The sequence below is a fragment of the Phalacrocorax carbo genome, chromosome 12 (genome assembly GCF_963921805.1).
Source record: "Phalacrocorax carbo chromosome 12, bPhaCar2.1, whole genome shotgun sequence".
NCBI lineage: Eukaryota > Metazoa > Chordata > Aves > Suliformes > Phalacrocoracidae > Phalacrocorax > Phalacrocorax carbo.
This window is the reverse complement of record NC_087524.1, coordinates 10234781-10255085: the sequence shown is the minus strand read 5'-3', so window position 1 is coordinate 10255085 and position 20305 is coordinate 10234781. Positions and strand designations below refer to the sequence as shown.

Here is a 20305-nt window from a genome sequence, read left to right as displayed (position 1 = left end):
TTCACAATTCAAACACATCTCTTTACTCTTCCACCAGCCATGCAACCAGCACATTGCTGGCTCTGATAGCACTTGCATGTTTCTAGCACTAGTCCAACATCAGCTAGCTGATATTTGCCCTCTATGGTCTCCATTGTGTAATTAGTGGGGGATGAGGTCAAAGAGGCGAGATCACAATTTTGAGTGACCTCGAGCCATCAGACCCATGCAACCTATGAAACTGCACATCTGCAGTGCAATATTTTGCTTGTTGACAGGATCTAAATTGGAACGAATGCACTGCAGAGACCATGGCCTCAGTCTCAAGTTAACACTTGTTATTGCACATTGTCCAATTTCCATGCTGGCTTCATTTCAAGACAAGGTAGGATGGGTTATAAGATGCAAAAATATGCTGAATGCACTCAAGTAAAAATTATTCAACCTCTTGGCTCCATCCACAGTCAACTTCTAACATGAAGCCTCTAGTGCTCCTCTACCCCAACGGATATGGGTGGGAGACTCTCCTATCACTGGACCACCAAAACAGGGTTTCAAAAAAAGCCTTCAATGTTCTACTCCCTCCCAAACGCAAGATCAACTAGAATGAGACATCTGCCTCAGAAGGCTATATAGCATGTACCTAAAGTCTTTTGAAATGGAGACTTCCCACTTTCCTAAACAATCCATGCTCAGCTTTAAGGTTTTTCCTAAAACCTGCCTGTGCACTGATGCAAATTACTCAGTAACTGAAGAACAGATATTGGGGAGCTGGGGCCAACTCGGTGAGGCAAAGTTTAAACTGAAGGACTCAGGGGACAGGTTCCAAAGTGGCAATATTAATGCCATCACGTCCAACAGGGGAATATGCCAGGGCAACTAGAGCAGCGACAAAAGTGCCTTAGTTGCCTCATGAGATGACAATAGGAAGACCAACCACCTCAAGGGCATGCACGTCTATAGTGGGTCCTCGTACACCCCTCGAGGGAAACCTGCATGCTCAGTTACCTCTCTGAAATGCCTGTACACCAATGCACGCAGCATGGGGAACAAACAGGAGGAACTAGAGGTCTGTGTGCAGTCACAGGGCCATGAGCAGATTGCAATCACAGAGACATGGTGGGGTAGCTCGCGTGACTGGAATGCTGTCATGGATGGCTACAGGCTTTTTAGGAGAGACAGACCAGCAAGGCGAGGTGGGGGATTTGCTCTTTATGTGAGGGAGCAACTGGAATGCAGCAAGCTCTGCCTTGGAATGGAAGGAGAGGAAGTTGAGAGCTTGTGGGTAGAAATTAAGGGACAGCCAAATATGGGTGACACTGCTGTGGGCGCTTGCTACAGGCCACCTGCTCAGGAAGAGGAAGTTGATGAGGCCTTCTACAGGCAGCCAGAAGTAGCCTCGCAATTGCAGGCCCTGGTCCTTATGGGGGGCTTCAACCACCCTGATATTTGCTGGAAAAGCAACACAGTGAGGCATGCATGATCCAGGAGGTTCCTGCAGCGCATCGGGGATAACTTTTTGATACAGGTGGTGGAGGAGCCGGCCGATGAGGTGCTGCTCAGCCTTATAGTAACAAACAAAAAAGGTCTGGTTGAGGCTGTGAGAGCTGGGGGTAGCCTTAGCTGCAGTGACCACATGGTAGAAGCAGGGCAACAATTAGGATTACAACCCCAGACGTCAAAAGAGCCAGCTTTGGCCTCTTCAAAGACCTGCTTGGAGGAATCCCACGCGTTAGGGGTCTAGAAGGCGGGGGGTCCAAGAGAACCGGTCAATATTCAAGGACCACTTCCTCCAAGTTCAATCTTGGTGCATCCCTAGGAGGAAGAAGTCAAGCAAAGGAGCCAGGAGACCACCGTGGATGAGCAAAGAGCTTCTAAAAAAACTCAAATAGAAGAAGGAAGTTTACAGTAAGTGGAAAAAAGGGACAGGCCACTTGGGAGGAATATAGGAATGTTGTCAGGGTATGCAGAGAAGTGACGAGGAAGGCCAAGGCCCACTTGGGACTAAATCTGGCAAGGGATGTCAAGGATAACAAGGAGGACTTCTTCAAACACATCAGTAGTAAAAGAGAGACTGGGGACACAGTGGACCCGCTGCTGAACAAGGAAGGGGCCCCGGTGACACAGGATGCAGAGAAGTCAAAGTTACTGAATGCCTTCTTTGCTTCGGACTTTACTGCTAAGGCTGGCCCTCGGGCATCCCAGCCCCCAGAAAAGAGAGAAAAAGTCTGGAGAAAGGAGGACTTGCCATTGGTTGAGGAAGGTTGGATCTGAGATCACCTAGGCAAACTGGATCCTTGCAAATCTATGGGCTCCAATGGGATGGACCCACAAGTGCTGAGGTAGCTGGTGGGTGCTGTAGCTAAGCCACTCTCCATCATCTTTGAAAGGTCATGGAGGACAGGAGAGGTGCCCGAGGACTGGAGGGTAGCCAATGTCACTCCAATCTTCAAAAAGGGCATGAACGAGGACCCAGGAAACTATAGGCCAGTCAGCGTCACCTCCATCCCTGGAAAGCTGATGGAGCAGTTCATCCTGGAGCTCATCTCCAGGCATGTAGAGGAAAAGAATGTTATCAGAAGTAGTCCACATGGATTCACCATGGGGAGATCATGCTTGACCAACCTGATAGCCTTCTGTGATGGCATGACTAGCTGGGTAGATGAAGGGAGAGCAGTTCATGTTGTCTATCTTGACTTCATTAAAGCATTCGAGACTGTCTCCCATAATATCCTCATAGGTAATCTTAGGAAGTGTGGGTTAGATGAGAGGACAGTGAGGTGGAGAGAGAACTGGCTGAATGGCAGAGCTCAGAGGGTCATGATCAATGGCACAGAGTCTGGTTGGAGGCCTGTCACTACTGGTGTTCCCCAGGGGTCTGTGCTGGGTCCAGTCCTGCTCAACATACTCATCAATGACCTGGACAAAGGGGCAGAGTGTGCCCTCAGCAAGTTTGCTGATGATACCAAGCTGGGAGGAGCGGCTGATACGCCAGAAGGCTGTGCTGCCATCCAGCGAGACCTGGACAGGCTGGAGAGCTGGGCTGAGGAGAACCTCATGAAATTCAACAAAAGCAAGTGCAAGGTCCTGCCCCTGGGGAGGAACAACCCCATACACTGGTACATGCTGGGGGTTGACCTGCTGAGAAGCAGCTCTGTGGAGAAGGACCTGGAAGTGCTGGTGGACATCAAGTTGACCATGAGCCAGCACTGTGCCCTTTGGCCAAGAAGGCCAATGGTGTCTTGGGCTGCATAAAAAGGAGTGTGGCCAGCAGGTCAAGAGAGGTTATCCTCCCCCTCTACTCTGCCCTAGTGAGGTCACATCTGGAGTACTGTGGCCAGTTCAAGAAAGACAGGGAACAAGTGTAGAGCTACAAAGATGATCAGGAGACTGGAGCATCTCCCTTATGACGAAAAGCTGGGAGACTTGGGTTTGTTCAGCCTGGAGAAGACAAGACTGAGGGGGAACCTTGTCAATGCTTATAAATATCTGAAAGGTGGGTGTCAAGAGGATGGGGCTGGACTCTTTCAGTGGTGCCCAATGACAGGACAAGGGGCAATGGGCACCAGTTAGAACTTGGGAAGTTTCACCTGAATATGAGGAAAAATTTCTTTCCTGTGTGGGTGCCAGAGCAGTGGCACAGGCTGCCCAGGGACGTTGTGGTCCTTCTCTGAAAACATTCAAAACCCGCCTGGACACGGTCCTGTGCCCCCTGCTCTAGGTGTCCCTGCTCAAGCAGGGGGCCGGATGAAATGATCTCCAGAGGTCCCTTCCAACAACTACCATTCTGTGATTCTGTGATACCCATAGCAATAACCTGCAACCCTTTTCCTGATACGTCAGCAGAGTTTTACAGAAAAATTTAATAGAGGCAAGGAAATTTTAGGGGTCCTGATGGCTTGTAGTTACACTTACTTTCTACTACTTCTGGAACCAGATGTATTGGATTGTAGTTTTTAAATAAAGCCTTTTGCATTGGGCTATTTTTTTGCAAAAAACTGGAGCAAGAGTTTACCTTCTGACATGTTTTTTCTTGTGCCTACTCCCGAGATCCCTTGCAGATTTTGCTAAGAGCAAAAGACAGAAGGTTCAGGCATACAGAAAGAAATCAATGTACTTCTGACATCAGTCAGCCTTGAAGCATATTCTCAGATTTCTGTTGCACAGAAACAAAAAGGTTTTTGGGAAGCACCCACCCTGTAAGATTCTAATCAGATTTTTTTCTGGATCTTTTGCCCACAATGAAAAGTTCCAGAGAAAAAGCAGCAGGAGAGGGAGGAAGGTTAAAAATGCACTCCAAAATGATCTCAACTATACACTTTTTCTTGTCCTAAACAGAGGCCAGGGGCCAAATTCCAAAGGGGAATCAAGCACAACTAACATTTTTCCTGGCCCTTTCACCTACGCAATATTCTTTACTCCCACAGTATCCCGAACTCCCCTTACATTCCAACATGTCATTGACAATGTTCCTGCTCTATCCAGGTGTATGCAATTCCCTGTGAATTTATATGCATTGCAGACTATATCTTAAACAGTCAAAAGAGAGAAATTTAGAAGTGAAGAAACAAAGAGCAGAGACCAACTGACCACCTTGGATCCACATATTCATTTTCCATACAGAGAGCTGGAAAATCTCCTTCACACACTGGACTGTAGCCACCACCGTTGCTTGCGTGGGCCACACTTCATTGTACACCTTCCTGACCAGGCACAAACAACAGATGGTTTTAGAAGAGATGCATGTGCTGCCCACACTCAAGTTGGGAAAGCAAAACACTGGCTAGAAAAGCATAGCCATTCTGTGAAGCAGTCAGGCCTGCTCCCTCTGCAATCTAAGCCAGCACAAACAGCAAAGGCTCCACAGCTCTGAGTTTCTTAGAGAGCACAAAACAGTCATAACATTTAGAATCATGAGATTAAGATCACTTCATTTAACACTACTAAAGGGAAACCCCGTGACTCCCCATCTTGTTTGCAACTTCCTTACCTTGAGAACTATACATGAACAAAAATAAAAACAAGATAAAAAACCACCTTACACTCCAGCTGTCCTTTGGAAAGCTTGTAAGTCATCACATTAACTGAAATTCATTGAAGCCATTAAACTCATTTTTCCCCAAAGTCAGCTCTCTCCCTGAACTCCCCTACTGTTTGAAATAGCAAGGAGAGACAGTGGTAGGACCTATTTATGTCTCTGTTTGAAGGTGAGTCTATACTATCTGATTTCTAATTCAGATCCATCCGTCATAAATCAGGTACACAACTTTGGTCCCTCAAACCACACGTTCCCAGCAACCTGACCACTGTGATGTTGTCAAATTCCCTCCCTCCGCTCACAAAGGCACCTTATGCTAACTTTAGAGCAGCACTTTCTGAGATCAATGATAATTGACTGATTAAGTATGCCTAATGCTGCCAGAATGTGAGCTGATTGTGTAATGGTGCTAATTAGTAACTGCCAGAGCTCATTCCAATTATTAACCTTTATGAATGTCATTTTTAAAGATAAGAATTTGCAACACGGCCTACTGCAGCATTTGCAACGGTTTTTGTCACACAGGATGAGAGGGAGTGCAGTGACCACTGAAGCCGAGATAAAGGTAGCACAAGAAAGAAGCCCTAGGAGCAAAGGATTTTACCTTTGCTTCCTGCAAGAGATACAATAACTTTAACAATAGAAAGGTGGAACATCTGCGCTGAAGAATTCAAGAACCCACTTTTCTACAAAACCTGAGCTACTCAGCATGCCACTGCCAAGCATACCTCAAAAGCTTCCTCACAGTGCAAGCACTAAATTGTCTGATTTGCCAGGCAGGCGTGCTTGCAAAGTGCTGTATCCAGTGACATTCTGGAAACAGAGAGACAAGAGAAGAACAAGTTTGCTGTTGCAGTACTTTTGCATAGCAAGGAAAAGCACTATTCCCGAGTCTGCACAGTCACAACTCTGATTCTTCTGAAATGTTATGCAACAGAGAACATTCTGTGATGAACCACAGTCACCAGGGTGCATGCACCCTGCTTGGATCAGCTATAGCTAAACAACTAAGCTAGACCACAGCCTACTTAACTTCAACCTCATCTGTCCCCCAAACAACCACATGCACTGTCACTATACAAAAGGATCACTTCCAAAGAGGAAATATGGGCTTCTTATATATCTTTCCAACACAATAGGGCCATGTCCTGATACCTAGCCAGACTTGCACTCATTACCATTAAAATGCCACAGGACAAGATACAAACTTTTCAGGGGGTACGACTAGCATCCCTAAGCTCCTGTGATGAAGTAGCATTAGGGCAGACCACCCTCCAAAATCCTCAGAGGGGCAGATGGTCCACCACAGTCTCCCCTGCCATGTACTGTTCCATTAAAAAAAAGCAAGCTTGTCTTGCTTTGTTTCCCGTGCCTTAAACAAAATAGAAAATGCACACTTGTGGGTACGAAGCTAGGTGTGCTGTGGTAACTCTGTATTCCTCATAGACAACCCTTCTACCGTTATCGGTTACAGATAATAGAACCAATGGGATTTTAATCTTCCATGGGACATTTATTCTCCACTCTGCTAGAGCCACACTGAATGATGTATCATGGTCTACTGCTTACTATGTAGCTTTAACTGCTCCATAGCAATATAACGTTATATCTGAAACCTTACATTTTAACAGGTGATCTTAATGCCTTGGTTTTTCTTAGCCACACTTAGAGCTGCAAGTAACCCAAAGAAAAGATGATCCCTCCTACACACTGGCTTTATAGAGACCTGTGTCTGGGGCACCTCAAGGTCAACAGCTTGTCTGTAATCCCTGAAGTAATTATATAAGACCTACGGATGGATCACAGTCTGCTGAAGTCCTCGGGGAATTCATACATCCCTTGGTGCTGATGAAAGTTTTATGATTCTCCTGTTCCCACACCAGGCCCTGGGACCTATTCTCTGTGCGCGGGCTACTATTCCCCACATTGTTCCTGACTTCTGCTGTGAACCTGCTGCTTGCTCTTCCCCCTCCAGGATCAATAATCAACAACCAGGCTTCCTTCATAAAGCAAATCAATCTTACAACTTGTAACATTTCAGAGAAAGAGATGCAAGAGGACAGATGCTAAATGCATTTCTCTTTCCATGGGGCTGACTACTCCTTGTGAGCTTCAGACCCCCATAAGGCCTGAACCCACATCCCAGTGGTGGGTTGCTCTTCCTTTCTGCATACCTCTCCCCAGGTGGCTTTTGAACTCCCAGGGCTTGTATAAACTGGTAATTACAGATGGCACTAGTCCCAGCCTATTTCTTGCCTGCCCCACTCCCCTGCACAGCATAGTGTATGAACTCAGACCCCAAGGTATGTGAGACCATGCCAAGACCCTATGAAGGTGCACAGCTGAGCTGCACACATCCATTCAGCCCGGCTAACTCTGCTGTGAAGCCCCACACTCCTGGCAGTAGTTACAGTTAGCTGGAGACAGTTGCATCTTAAACGTACCAGAATTCACTTAGGACAGTTCATAGTGCCCCTCTCACCCTTGGACAAAACTAGTACTTGACTTTGGGGTAAGGCTTGGCAGTAATGGTTGTAGTAACAGCCCAGCCATCTTCCTGTAACCAGTCTCCTATTATCACCTTCCTCACCGATCCTCTTAGCTAGACTACAACATCCATAAAAGAAAATTTAACAGCCCAGTTACAGACGCCATACAATATTCCCAGATTTATCGCGGGGCAATATCCCTCAGCAATTCCAACACAGCACCACATTTGCATGCCTGGCCAGATTTGCAGGATGCTGATTGCCCAGCTCCTGCAGACAGCCTGTTGCTAGATTCAGGCATCCAGACAGCAAGTTTCAGGGATAACTGGACATAAGTGACTACTAATATTTACAAAGGCAATTCTCTAAAGTAACTGCCCATCAAAGATGCAGAAACCAGCCCTAATAATCTGGTTACAGAATGGCCTCACTAACCTTTTACAGTTTTTATTCATGGGCAGAAATCCTACATATAAAAATGCACTAGTTTCCTGTGATCTAGTAGTTTATAGAAGCTGTCATTTTCACTTGGTCAGGCATATGCTGTAAAAGAATGGGCTGACAGATTTTACAGATGAAGAACATGTGGTAAGTAAATAAATCAAAGGCTACCTTACAGGCTGGAGGAATGTAGCTCTTTGTAAATATTATTTGGAGAATTGACTGCTTGATACTGGGCACTTATTTACTTCATTAGAAGCCTAATGAATGTACCACAGAGATAATGAGAGAGACAGACCAGACTAAAAGAAAGATGGAAGGATTTCTTGCACGTTTTTTAACAATGTTTCTCCATCCTTCAGATTATTTATAGCCATTATAAAATGGCAGTGCATTTGGGAAAAAAATATACAACATAATAAAACACCAATATAAACAGACACAACCCATGTTAAAATACTAAATTCTACCAGCAACTGTACAAAGCATCAAAGATTTATAAGACCTGGTCCCAAGCCTAATTGGAAAGAAAAGTCAAGGCAGGAGGGAGAGGGGAAGAGAAAGGAAAAGAACAGCTCGCTCAAAGAAAACAAATTATGTAAGCTGATGTAAAACCTAGGTTTAGCGTGGATAGGGGAACTGCATCCCACAGCAAGCCATGAGGTGGCACCAACACAGAAACTGTGCAGTGCAGGAGCCTGCTGGCTCCCGATCCAGCCCTGACTGCCTGGAGAGTAAGTGGCAGTGCTTATCTCTATCTATCTGATCAGAGGCCAGGGGACTTTCTGAGCCACATATAAATCTTTGCATGCCATATAGTCCTTGACAGATTATTTTGCTTCTAGGAACTTGTTTAGACTCCACTTGAACCCACATGATCTTTACCTACCAAAGCATGTTCCAGCAAGGAGATCCACAGACTACCTGTTGTCCTAAGAACCAATTCTTCTACTTGTTCTGGACCTTTGTCTAATGCTCCTTTATTCTTCACAGAGTCATGGAATGGTTGTGGTTGCAAGAGACCTGTGAAGCTCATCTGGCCCAACCCCCTGCTCAAGCAGAGCCACCTAGAGCCAGTTGCCCAAGACAATGTCCAGATGGCTTTTGAATATCTCCAGGGATGGAGACTCCACAACCTCCCTGGGCAACGTGTGCCAGTGCTCAGTCACCTGCACAGTAAAAACGGTTTGATGATATTCAGAGGGAACTCCCGAGTTTCAGTTTGTGTCCATTCATTGTCTCTTTTCCTGTCACTGGGCACCACTGAAAAGAGCCTGGCTCTGTCTTCTTTGCACCCTCCCTTCAGGTATTTGCACACTTGATGAGATACCCCCCGCGCCTTCTCCAAGCTAAACAGTCCCAGCTCTCTCAGCCTTTCCTCATATGCTCCACCCACTTGCTTTAGTAGAGACCATATCCACACCATATAATTTTGTAAGCTTTTTAGCATATTATTTTCTGGGCATCTCTTTTCAGGCTTTCTAAGTCCTACTAGATTTGATCTAGTATGAAAGCCCTTACGTAATTTATTAAGAGAGTTCTTATTTTGCAATTATTTATTTGCATATTTATAGGTGAATTTAATGTGTGGTTTCCATTAATATTGGCACATATCCAGGTTGAATGCATCCACTACTAATCTGTGCCAAAAAAACCACTCCCCTGCACAGTAAAGAGTGAACAGAAAAAGACATTAGTCAGGCCAAAACAAATTCATCTTTAAGTGTGGCTTACTGCGAAAAGTTTTGCAGTTGGCATCCAAATCTAATTAGAATGTAAGATGAGATAACTCAACAAAAGGAGCAGCTCTCTAATGAGAGCAATGGAATTGCTTCTCCAAATGATAAAGAAGAGATGGAATAGCCAATTCCTGTTAACAGATGCAGCTCTGCTGATGCAGCAACAGTCACAACACCCACAAGATCTGCAACAGCAGGTTCTTGGCTACAAACTCCCTCCTGAATGCCGCCTTGTTACTTTTCTAAGCAAGTAGGCAAAGCACTACAAACACACTTTACCTGCCATCCCTGACAAGATGGCTTCATAGGGACTGTGATGCTTCAGAAAAAAAAAAAAAAAAACCACACACACCAAACAAAAAACACCTCACCACATTCACTTCTGGCAAAGCTTCCTCTGACCTCACCAAAGCTCCAGGACTAAACACCTGGGAACATGACCTGAGCTCAAAATTCATTTCTGATGAGATAGGTTGTCTCCCTTCTTGAGGAACTCGTAATCAAAGAAATTCATTAATGAGGACAGAAAAACTATATTAAATATAGCATGTATGATCTGCAAAGCAGGGAGACGCATATTCTTCCAGCTCCCTAAAACACTTTTTTTTTCCCCCCACAACAAATTTCATTAATTCACACCAAGATCCTCACACTTGTATCAACATCAGAAACATCTTTTGTCATTAAATTCCCTAGATTTCCCATTCCACCATCTAGTTTTCTGGAATGGAAGAATGGAAAGACTAGAGATCTAGGAAAGTTTAAGTTTCCATTGTCAGGATGATCAAAAACAGTTGTGTGCCTGAAAGGACTGGCTGGAAAATGATGAAATTACATCAAAGATAGTCTGGGGATTTTTGGATGGGTTTTTTTGGGGGGTGGGGTTTTTTTTTTGTTGTGTGGGGTTTTTTTGGTTTTTGGTTTTTTTAAACTACAGTTTCAAAGTATACTATTAGTCTGACAGAAGAGCTTTACTAAGAAAATGTGAGAGCATCTAAGATAGCCACCCATTGGGCAATGGATGGACAACCTACCTGTGGTGTAGAAGACTCAAATCCCCTGGCTCAATATGACAGCCACAATAGGTCAGATCAAAAATGTGTATTGCCTGCTAATCTGCCACAGAATATTCTGGGAAAAGTATAAGGAACAGATAAAAGACAGCATGATTCTTCCCATGGTCTTTCCCCCAGCTCCCCCCAGCTCCCTTGACTTGGAGATCTCCAAATCCCCAAACCACTAAAATATTGTGGCATATCAAGTCTCCAGTGCAATCCCAGCTATTCCATTAGAACAGCTAAAGCATGAATAACTCATTGCTGAAGAACAGATAACAAAAAACGGATAATGTTTCTGCAACACTGATCACTGATCCAAAAGCTCTAGACCTGTCTGTTCCTTGAATGTCATATCATAAAATAATTAAGCCAGAGGCTACAGCCACGCTATCACGTTTAACAGGCACCAGCAGAAGTATCCTCCATTAATTCATTGAATCCCCTTTTGAAATCCATTTACGCTTTTATTATTTCTGCCTCAACAACATCCTGTAGCAATGAGTTACGCAATTTAATTGCTTGTAAAATAAAAAAAAAGCACTTCCCTTTATACTTATTCAGAGCAAGGGCTTGAATTTGGATCTTCCACACATAACATCAGTATCAGTCTCTCCCTGGACAGATTCTCAGTCTCTCCTGTTGGAGCTCTTTTGCAGAGTATAAATAATTCAACTGTTACTAGGGACAGAGGAAAAGAGAGGCGGCTGGTTGGGGCTTTTACCTGAAACATGGAAAATGAAAACAAAAGAGAGCTCACTTTTGCCCTTTCTACATTTTATCTGCAAGTCTACCTTTGAAGAACATTCTTTCAAAAAATTTGCAATTTGATAAATTGCCTTTTCTTCTTGGCTCCCTGTCTCCAGCCAGAAAACAAGATGCATCCAAAAATTTCCACACCGACTTGTTAATAAGTCCATAAGTTAATAAGTTAACAAGACCATCCCAATAACCCAGTTATCTATGAGATCAAAACTGAGGTACGACCACATGACCTTTCTAGACCTCTTTAATGAACACATTCCTCACACAAACATATTTGAGCATCCACCATTATTGACCAGTCCAGTCCCCCCACAGCCACATATTTGGAGGTTGACAACTTCAGCAAAGCAGCCCCACTTTCATGCTGTAAAAGATCTGTGGATGAAGCACAGAGCGGGGATGTGTAGCACATGCATGCACACGTAAATGTGAACCCCTGTGCAGCCACCATGGACTGATATGCAACACCCTCACCAAATCAAGATTCTGGGGCAGAACATAGTCAAAGCCAAGACTTACCTCTGTCTTCAGAGAATCACAGATATGAACAAAGCACTCTGGATGTGGGTAAGAGTTTTTAATTAACAGCCTAGCTAAAACACCATTACAATCTGCAGTTCTGGTTTTATTAATTCTCTCCGATTCAGCAGGAATTCCACCAAGGAATAGGGATGAGCAGATGCAGGGGGAAGCACGTTAATAAATCATAAGTGTCATTACAATTTGTAAACTAATATCTTCTGGGAAGTCTTGGCAATTAGTCTCAGAGCTTTCTTGGCAAACAAGAAATTAATAAATCCAAAAGGTCCCCTGTCTGGTGATATCCCCACCCCCACAGAAAGGTCAGTGATGGAGCAATTAAAAGACACAACAAATGGACCAGCCAGAAGGCTGGTTCACAAAAGACAAATGAGCTCCATGAAACAAGATGACTAAGGCATCTTAATAGGCAAAGGTGGGACTTCAATCTACACACCACCCCAAGACACATACAAAGGCTTTTAGACTCCTATTTGCTGGGCTACAACTTTTCACATGATTTTGCGCTGCCACACTTGGTCCCCTCCATCTCTGAGGAAACATTAATGTGATCGCTTTTTAAAGCAAGGAACTATCAGAAAGCAGAGGTGTGAACCTTACTGAACTTACTTCCCTTGTGGAAGAATCCTATGGTATATAATAGGGCTAAAGAAGCAACATGAAGGAGGCAAATGAAACTTCTCTCCAGAAGTTAGTCATATACTTAAAGAATTAGATAAAGATTTAAAGAATGAGGTCTTGTTTTTACCACCATTACTGAGTTTACCTAACTCTAAAACATAGCCCTGAATTTAAGATAAGCCTATTAATTTTCATTATTGGTTCCCAAAACAAACATTTAAAACAATTTTAACTCACGTTTTCCATCTTTTGCAATGACAGCATCTCCTACTGTTCTGAACTGCAAAGAATGTATGCTCTGGCACCACCTGGGCCTTTCTGGGACATTCAAGGAGGGCTAAAAGCCTATGATTTGTTCTGTTCCACTCCCTGAATATTCTTTCTTTCTTTTTTTTTTTTTTTTTTTTTTAAATTCATGTGGACCTTCACATCCAGCCACACAGCCCAAGCAAATCAAAACAATCTCTTATGTACATCTCCTGATGTCCATAACATAATTTGTTTAGGTCTCCGGAAAGCCACAACTGGAAGGCTAATTAATCACCTCAAACCAGAAACACATTTTGAATCAGGTCATAATCAGTTATTTCAAATGGTTTTACTTTTACAGTAGGATAAGGTGGTCAATGGTTATCACCATCTGGTAACCAGCAACTTCCAACAATCCTGTCACAGACACCCACCTAAACCAGGAAATACAAGAAAGCTAAGCCACCCTCTTTTTGCTCTTAACAGTTATGAAAAGAGCCATTGTATGTATGTCCTTTTGTGAACATTTAGCATCCCTACTGTGTAACTTCATGTAATGCCCTTTACCCATTAATTTCTCTCCTGGCTGATACTCAACAACTCTTTTCACTTGTAAAACTTTCTCTCTTGCTCCTCTTTATTAACTAGGACCCACTTTCTGATGCCTGCTGCAATACTTGCACAGCTGGACAAACACAGATGTCAGGACCCCCTGCCAAACCTGTATGTCAGTCTGAGCACGCGAACAAGACATGTTTCTCCAACATAAGCAGGAAACCATGAGAGCAAAGAATACATTTTTACTTGGCTTAAGAATGTTGTGTTTTCTGTTCTTCACAGCTAGTGACTACCTAACTCTTGGGGCCAAGGAACTTCTCTTTATTAAATGGCCACAATATTCATTTGGCAGCAGCTAGCTCAGGAACTGGCCAACATGCAGCTACCACTGCATCTCCCAGATCGTTCAAGTGTGGCTCCCGTGACAAGACGGCACCTATGACTGACAGCCACGCTGTGCTGAACCAGGGTAAACTGAGTCACGCACTGTGGGGAAAAGACAAACCAGCAAGAATACTAGGGATTAAGAACTGCATTATTCTGGGATGCTGCTGAAGGCCCACACTAATCACAACTGGGAGCCCTGAAGAACAACTCTCACTCACACTGCAGTGATCTGCTGCAGTTCCCCATTCCCTTAGTTCTTCAGCGAACATACTCTGCACCTAGCAGCTCTGAACCACAAAGATTTTGGCAGGCAGCTCCCGTAGCCTGAAAAAAATCAGCCATCACCGAGCTAGGCTATTTATACACTCTAACAAACAAAAACAGCGGAGTTGCCAAACTTTCGGGCACCCCGGCTTTCAAATCCAAGAGAGGTCACAGATGTACTTGCATATACCCAGCTGGCTCCTTCCCTCCATGCCCTGATGGCTGACTGCAGATACGAGAAGCCTTCTCCTCATCAGCACAGGATTTCTGCTCTTCATAGTCGTGTTAAAAAATGCCAAATAAGATGTAACAACGGGAAGCATTACTACTTTGAAAACCATCTCCATTAATTTCATGCCTGAATACAGTCCTCCAGAAAATAACCTGTATCTAAGATGCAGGTTGTCAGCATAAAAGTGAAAAACAATAAAGAAAATCAGATTTGACAATACTGCAGGGAGATGTCAGCTGGTCATGGCAGCTGTCTGGAGACTGCATTTCAATACAGCAAAATCCAGAAAAACTATAATGCCCCACTGCAAAACGTGTGGAGCCTGACCAGTACTAAGCAAGATGTTGTGGCAAACCAGAAGTTGCCATTCTCAGCACCACAGTCTAAATAACGCATTGCCACTGGGATAGAAACGCTCTTTTAAGGAAGCTCTGGCTGTGCCATGACCTATTTCAGGTTTAGCTTGTTTCACAGAGGATGATAGGGAAATTTCAGTCAGGCTTATTGAATCTCCTGATTCCTGCCTTCTTACTTACCTATCCTAGAGGCAACTACATTTGAGTCAAGGAGACTAAGCCCTAGTTCCCAAAGGAGAGACATGGCATTTCACACCACATTCATCATTTCACACCCACGGAGCAGCCCTATCTGAAGCTAACTCCATTTGAAACAGATGAACCTAGGGCACAGAAATCAGCACGAGCTGTGAAACTTTGCAAAGGCAACAAGTGCTAGAGGTACACTGAAACATGCTGATGGCCTGTGGAGACTGTGGAAGGCAAGGACATAGGAGGAAACAGTGTAAAGCCCTTTGGTAATTCAGACAGAACTGAATGAAAGAGCAATGCAAGACATAAGGCAGCTTGCAACCGAGCTGAGAGGTATTACTCCTCTAGCTCTAAGCTAGGAGTTGGAGCTGCTGTGTTTTGCCGCTGTCTCTGTTAAAAAACTAAAAGTTTTTTAACTCAGCACAGAGTCTAAGATAACAGACCAACCTCTTCAGACACAGCACCCACAAGAGTAAAAAATAATGTTTGGGGATTTTTGCTGCCATGGAAACATAATTTCTTGGTTAATAAACAAGAAAACAAGAAGGTATATATATAAAAATTCCTTCAACAGCGTTTTGGCCTCTTAAGCAGAACAAGTCAGTCATGGTTTTGAGTATGGGTTAATGCATGGGCCAGCATTTTGTACCACCAGATAATTTGGCTGGGACCACAGCCAGAGGAGGGGAACTCCAGGGGACCCATCAAAGGTGGGTAAAATGGTAGCAGGGACTCAGAGCTGACACATACAAGTGCTTGCACTTTGGAAGAAAATCTGAACTACTCCCCACTGCCTAATTAGCTGATGTGTTGCAGTCATGGCTATTGCATTGATCATAAATACCACCCTGCTAACTTGCACTTCTGTCTGTTGTATCGCCCTGTTGTCATTTTGTCTTCAGCTGAGATTGAAAGCTCCCTTGGGATAGAGGCTGTCTTAGCTACTGCAATCCAAATAAATATAACTGTTCCTGGATACTAAAAAAAGCAACAGTGGAAAAACTTTTATTCCAGTTACCTTAGCAGAACTAACTGCTCAACCCACGCTGGCTGAAACTGTTGAAAACATTTTAAATATTACAATAGCAACTTTAAATACTTATCCAGAATGTCATGTTCACGTAACTCTATCTAAAAACTGTACAGCTTAAACAGGAGGCAGGATTAGCAACAAGGGAGGAAAAGTTCACAAGGCTTTTCCTTTACTTGTAAAATCTGTGAAATCTAAAAAGTCCACAGAATAAGAAAAGGAGCTCATAGAATCGTTAACGTTGGAAAAGACCCTTAAGATCATCGAGTCCAACCACCAACCTATCACTGCCAAGCCCACCACTAAACCATATCCTCAAGCACCACATCTACCCTTTTAAATACCTCCAGAGATGAAGACTCCACCACCTCCCTGAGCAGCCTGTTCCAAAGCTTGACAACCCTTTTGCTGAAGAGTTTTTTTTCTAATGTTCAACCTAAACTTCCCCTGGCGCAGCTTGAGGCCATTTCCTCTCATCCTATTGCTTGTTACTAGGGAGAAGAGTCCAACCCCCACCTCGCTACAGCCTCCTTTCAGGTAGTTGTAGGGAGCAATAAGGTCTCCCCTCAGCCTCCTCTTCTCCAGACTAAACACCCCCAGCTCCCTCAGACGCCCCTCATAAGACTTGTTCTCCAGAGCCTTCACCAGCTTCGTTGCCCTTCTCTGGACACGCTCCAGCACCTCGATGTCCTTCTTGTACTGAGGGGCCCAAAACTGAACACAGTACTCGAGGTTTGGCCTCACCAGTGCCGAGTACAGGGGCACGATCACCTCCCTACTCCTGCTGGCCACACTATTCCTGATACAAGCCAGGAATATGTTGGCCTTCTTGGCTGCCTGAGCACACTGCCGGCTCATGTTCAGGCGGCTCAATAGATTCTTCCTGTTTACAAAAAGATTAACTAACGGAAGGACTTGCTGCCTACCATACAATTTACAGAACTCCCTATATAATATACCTGAACACAACATACACCTGAAACCAAAACTCATTTATCACACTCACAATTTCTCTGGTCAGATCTGTAAGTGTTATGAACACACACATTTGAAGAAATAAGCCATTGAAACAGTACTTCAGATCAAAAACATATAAGTTTACTCATTAGGAGGGAGAACCATTTTCCTTTTGTTGATGGAGAAGTGCTGGGGGGGCAGGGAATTCTACAGAAAGCATATGTCCAACCCTTATTCCAAATTTTACTTAAAGCAGGCAGGATGTAGCTAGATTCTCAACTACACCATTAGATATTTTGCTAGGCAATGAGAACTGATGAAGGGTTTGCATATCTGAAAAGCTAAAATAATTAAATAATTTTTACAGTTATATTTGCTGACCTATGAAAAGACCTCTCCTCACAAATTCTGATGTCTCACACCATCACAAATACAACCACGATAAAGTAGCTTCCTTTCATAGGAGGAAAATTATCACCCCCACTCAGCTTGGTGGGAAAAACAAAAATCCAAACCACAACTGACAGGTATCTCTTGTGACCAAGAAGAGATGAGGCATTCACCAGAGGGAGGGGTGTGACTGAGTGTGTGTATGTGTGTGCTTGTCTTTGCCTTGAAGCTGGCTGCTTCAAGGCTAGCTGCTTCAGTAGCAATGGAGGCCTTTTCTGTGATCTTTTTAGGCCTCAGAAGCATGGATTTGTTTATTAGAGCAATGCCTTTGTTTCTGCATTCAAATGCTCACTAGCATTTCCTCTGTCTAAATTTGTAACAGCCTGATACAGGAGCAGCTTCCAACATAACTTTTAATTCTCCTCTCCCCCTCTCTTGCTCTCGCTCCCATTTTTAATTACATCCAGGATGTTTTCTTATTGATTTATTTGTCTTTGTATTTAGATGCAGGGATTAGAAATTTCTCTTATATGGCAATTCAGTTTTCCATTAAAAGAAACCTCTCATGCTATAACCCAGGGGGAGCTGAGAAGCTTTTGATGCATGAAGCAGGCAGAGGCAAGATGATATTTGGAGATTGCATTGCACTCTGCTCTATCTTAGCATCCTTTGAAGCACTGCCATGTGATTCATTGCCCTCTGCCACAAAAGCCACTCCTCTCTTGTGGAAGCAAGTGTGTTTGCCAAGCATTCAGAATAGATATCATGCAGCACCACTGCTCAGATAGGCAGAACTCCTGGTTAGCAGAAAGGATGTAGCATATTCCCAGAATTCAGGAATGGGGGGGGGGGGGGGGGGGGAAACCCGCCTGGAAATGTCCAGACCTCCTTCTGGTAATTACTTGATAGCTACATTCAGTTTGTGACCCACCAGTTCGGGGGGCTCAAAGATGGCTTTGAAGGATTCGACAAAAAGTACCCACAGAAAGAAAACCTATTGCCAGAAGGATTAAATTCAGTCTGCAAAGACAGATCCTCTTTTTGAAATTTTCAAGGTCTCAAAAATTAAAAGAAATATTGAAAAGTACCGATTTAAATAATGCAAAGATTCAGAGGCCTTAATGTGCAAATAGACCAAAAAATCCTGAAAAAAAAGGAGTCTTTCTCTTGGCTTATTGCTTCCACTTAGTATCTATTTGCATTTCTACAGTGTCCTTTCCAAAGAAACTCATAGCTATTCTCTAAGACTCCACACACCCTTCTGAAGTACCATATGGCTTAATCCTGAATTTTCCAGGTAGGAAACTAAGGTTTAGAGTCCAGGAGCTCTACCGACCAGCTCTTACCCTGAGTTTTCCTCCCAGACCTTGGAAGAGAACTCAGGAGGCTCTGACTTCTCAACCTCTTCAAGTCTCTAGGCCCTGCATTGGTCCCCATTTCACTGCAGAAAAGACGCAGAAGTGTCCCTGAACACACCGAAACACGCTGACAAATCAGTGTGTTTCCCCAGCTGACCAAATACTGGATGCATCCAGTTGTACTGACAATGAACTGCATTTCTGTCACTCTGGGAAAACAACAAAAGGGATACTGCTGTTACCTTTCTGCAGAGCTCAGGTGATGCTGTGAGACAGGATTTGCCTATTTGTTACATTATTTATGCAGAGAAGATTGCTTGGCAATTACGTTTAAAGTACAATCACAGTGTCATTTGTACTTGTTAGGTAAAGAGGCAAAAGTTTTTAAGGCTTTAATACCTTGAAAAGTACCAGGGTAAGTGGAAATGACTGTGTTCTCTCTAATTAGCTGAGCAGTTATTTATACTTTTGCAGATTACGATGGTACAGAGCAGTTAGGCTTTGGAAGTAGTTTCAAGAGAAGTTTCAAGAGCTCTACTGAACTATTAACCCTTAAATATATTAACAGGAATAAACCTGCAGCACATGCCCAAAATCTGCTCCGAACAGAGACTTTTAAGTTAGCTGGGAAGAAAGAAGTACGAGAGACCATCTGCCAAGAAGCTGCTCACACCCAGAGCAATGGTACAAGGCATTGACAGTTCCACCAACTACACTTTCAGCAGGTTGTGCAATCGCTGCAATACACCATGTAAATCTGACACAAGGCACTTGATCTCCCCCAGCCACGGCTGCCTGCCTGCCTTTTTTTTTTTTTTTTTTTTTTTGTCCTTAGGGGAAAAAACACCTAATAAGAGTTCTGTTAAAGGCACGCCCTTTCCACACCACAGGCAGGGTGTTAGGAGGAAGAGCAATCCCCAGCAGGTAGAAACTACTAGTGATTTCAGACAAGGAACTGGTCTGCTTCTAAGGGTGGACTGGAGAGGGGTTGGGTGGGGGGCATGATTTATTTGCTTGCTTGCTTGTTTTTTAAAAGCACACACTCACTTACAAACACACACTCTGTCCAGCAGTGTGCTTTCCCAGGCCAGGACACTTCATCTCCCATGCCACACTAGGAACATGGCAGGTACATGACATATCTGAGTCTATCCACAGTGGAGAAGACACCAGCACCTCACCACGATATCTTTACTCCTTTAGTGGCTACTGTCCTTACAGCCCAAGGCAACTTTTCAAAGATTCACCACCAAGATGACCACCTCAGCTCACAGGGCTGAGGAACATGGCTAAGATCAGCTAAGGTCATATCATGCACCGCATTGTACACCATCTTGGGTACTGCTCCAGCAAGCAGATACCTTCTATCAAGACAGTTCTCATTGCCAGCCTCACAGCAGAGACTCTGAGGAATTAAGAGACTTGTCTAAGGACACTTAAAGGCAAGAATGAAACCAATCTCCTCTGTGTGCCAAGGAAATGCCCATACATTAAGAAACCCTAGTTTGCAGACCTCACATCGTTAAAGCAATGTGTTTTTAATCACATGTCCCTTTCCTAAAGGGTAACTCCAGTTATCTCAGATTCCTTCCCATCTCCTCCCCTTGCTCAGCCTCCAGTTTTACAGGAGACACAGTGCAACCCCTCCATGCCAGTTGCTGTGAT

At 43.9% G+C, this 20305-nt stretch overlaps 1 protein-coding gene across 1 annotated transcript in view; it reads right to left on the bottom strand.

The window, feature by feature from the left end:
* The window catches only part of SORCS3 (sortilin related VPS10 domain containing receptor 3), a 317833-nt gene that overhangs the window by 189488 nt on the left and 108040 nt on the right, over positions 1-20305 (bottom strand). The gene's annotated exons all lie outside the window — the stretch shown is intronic.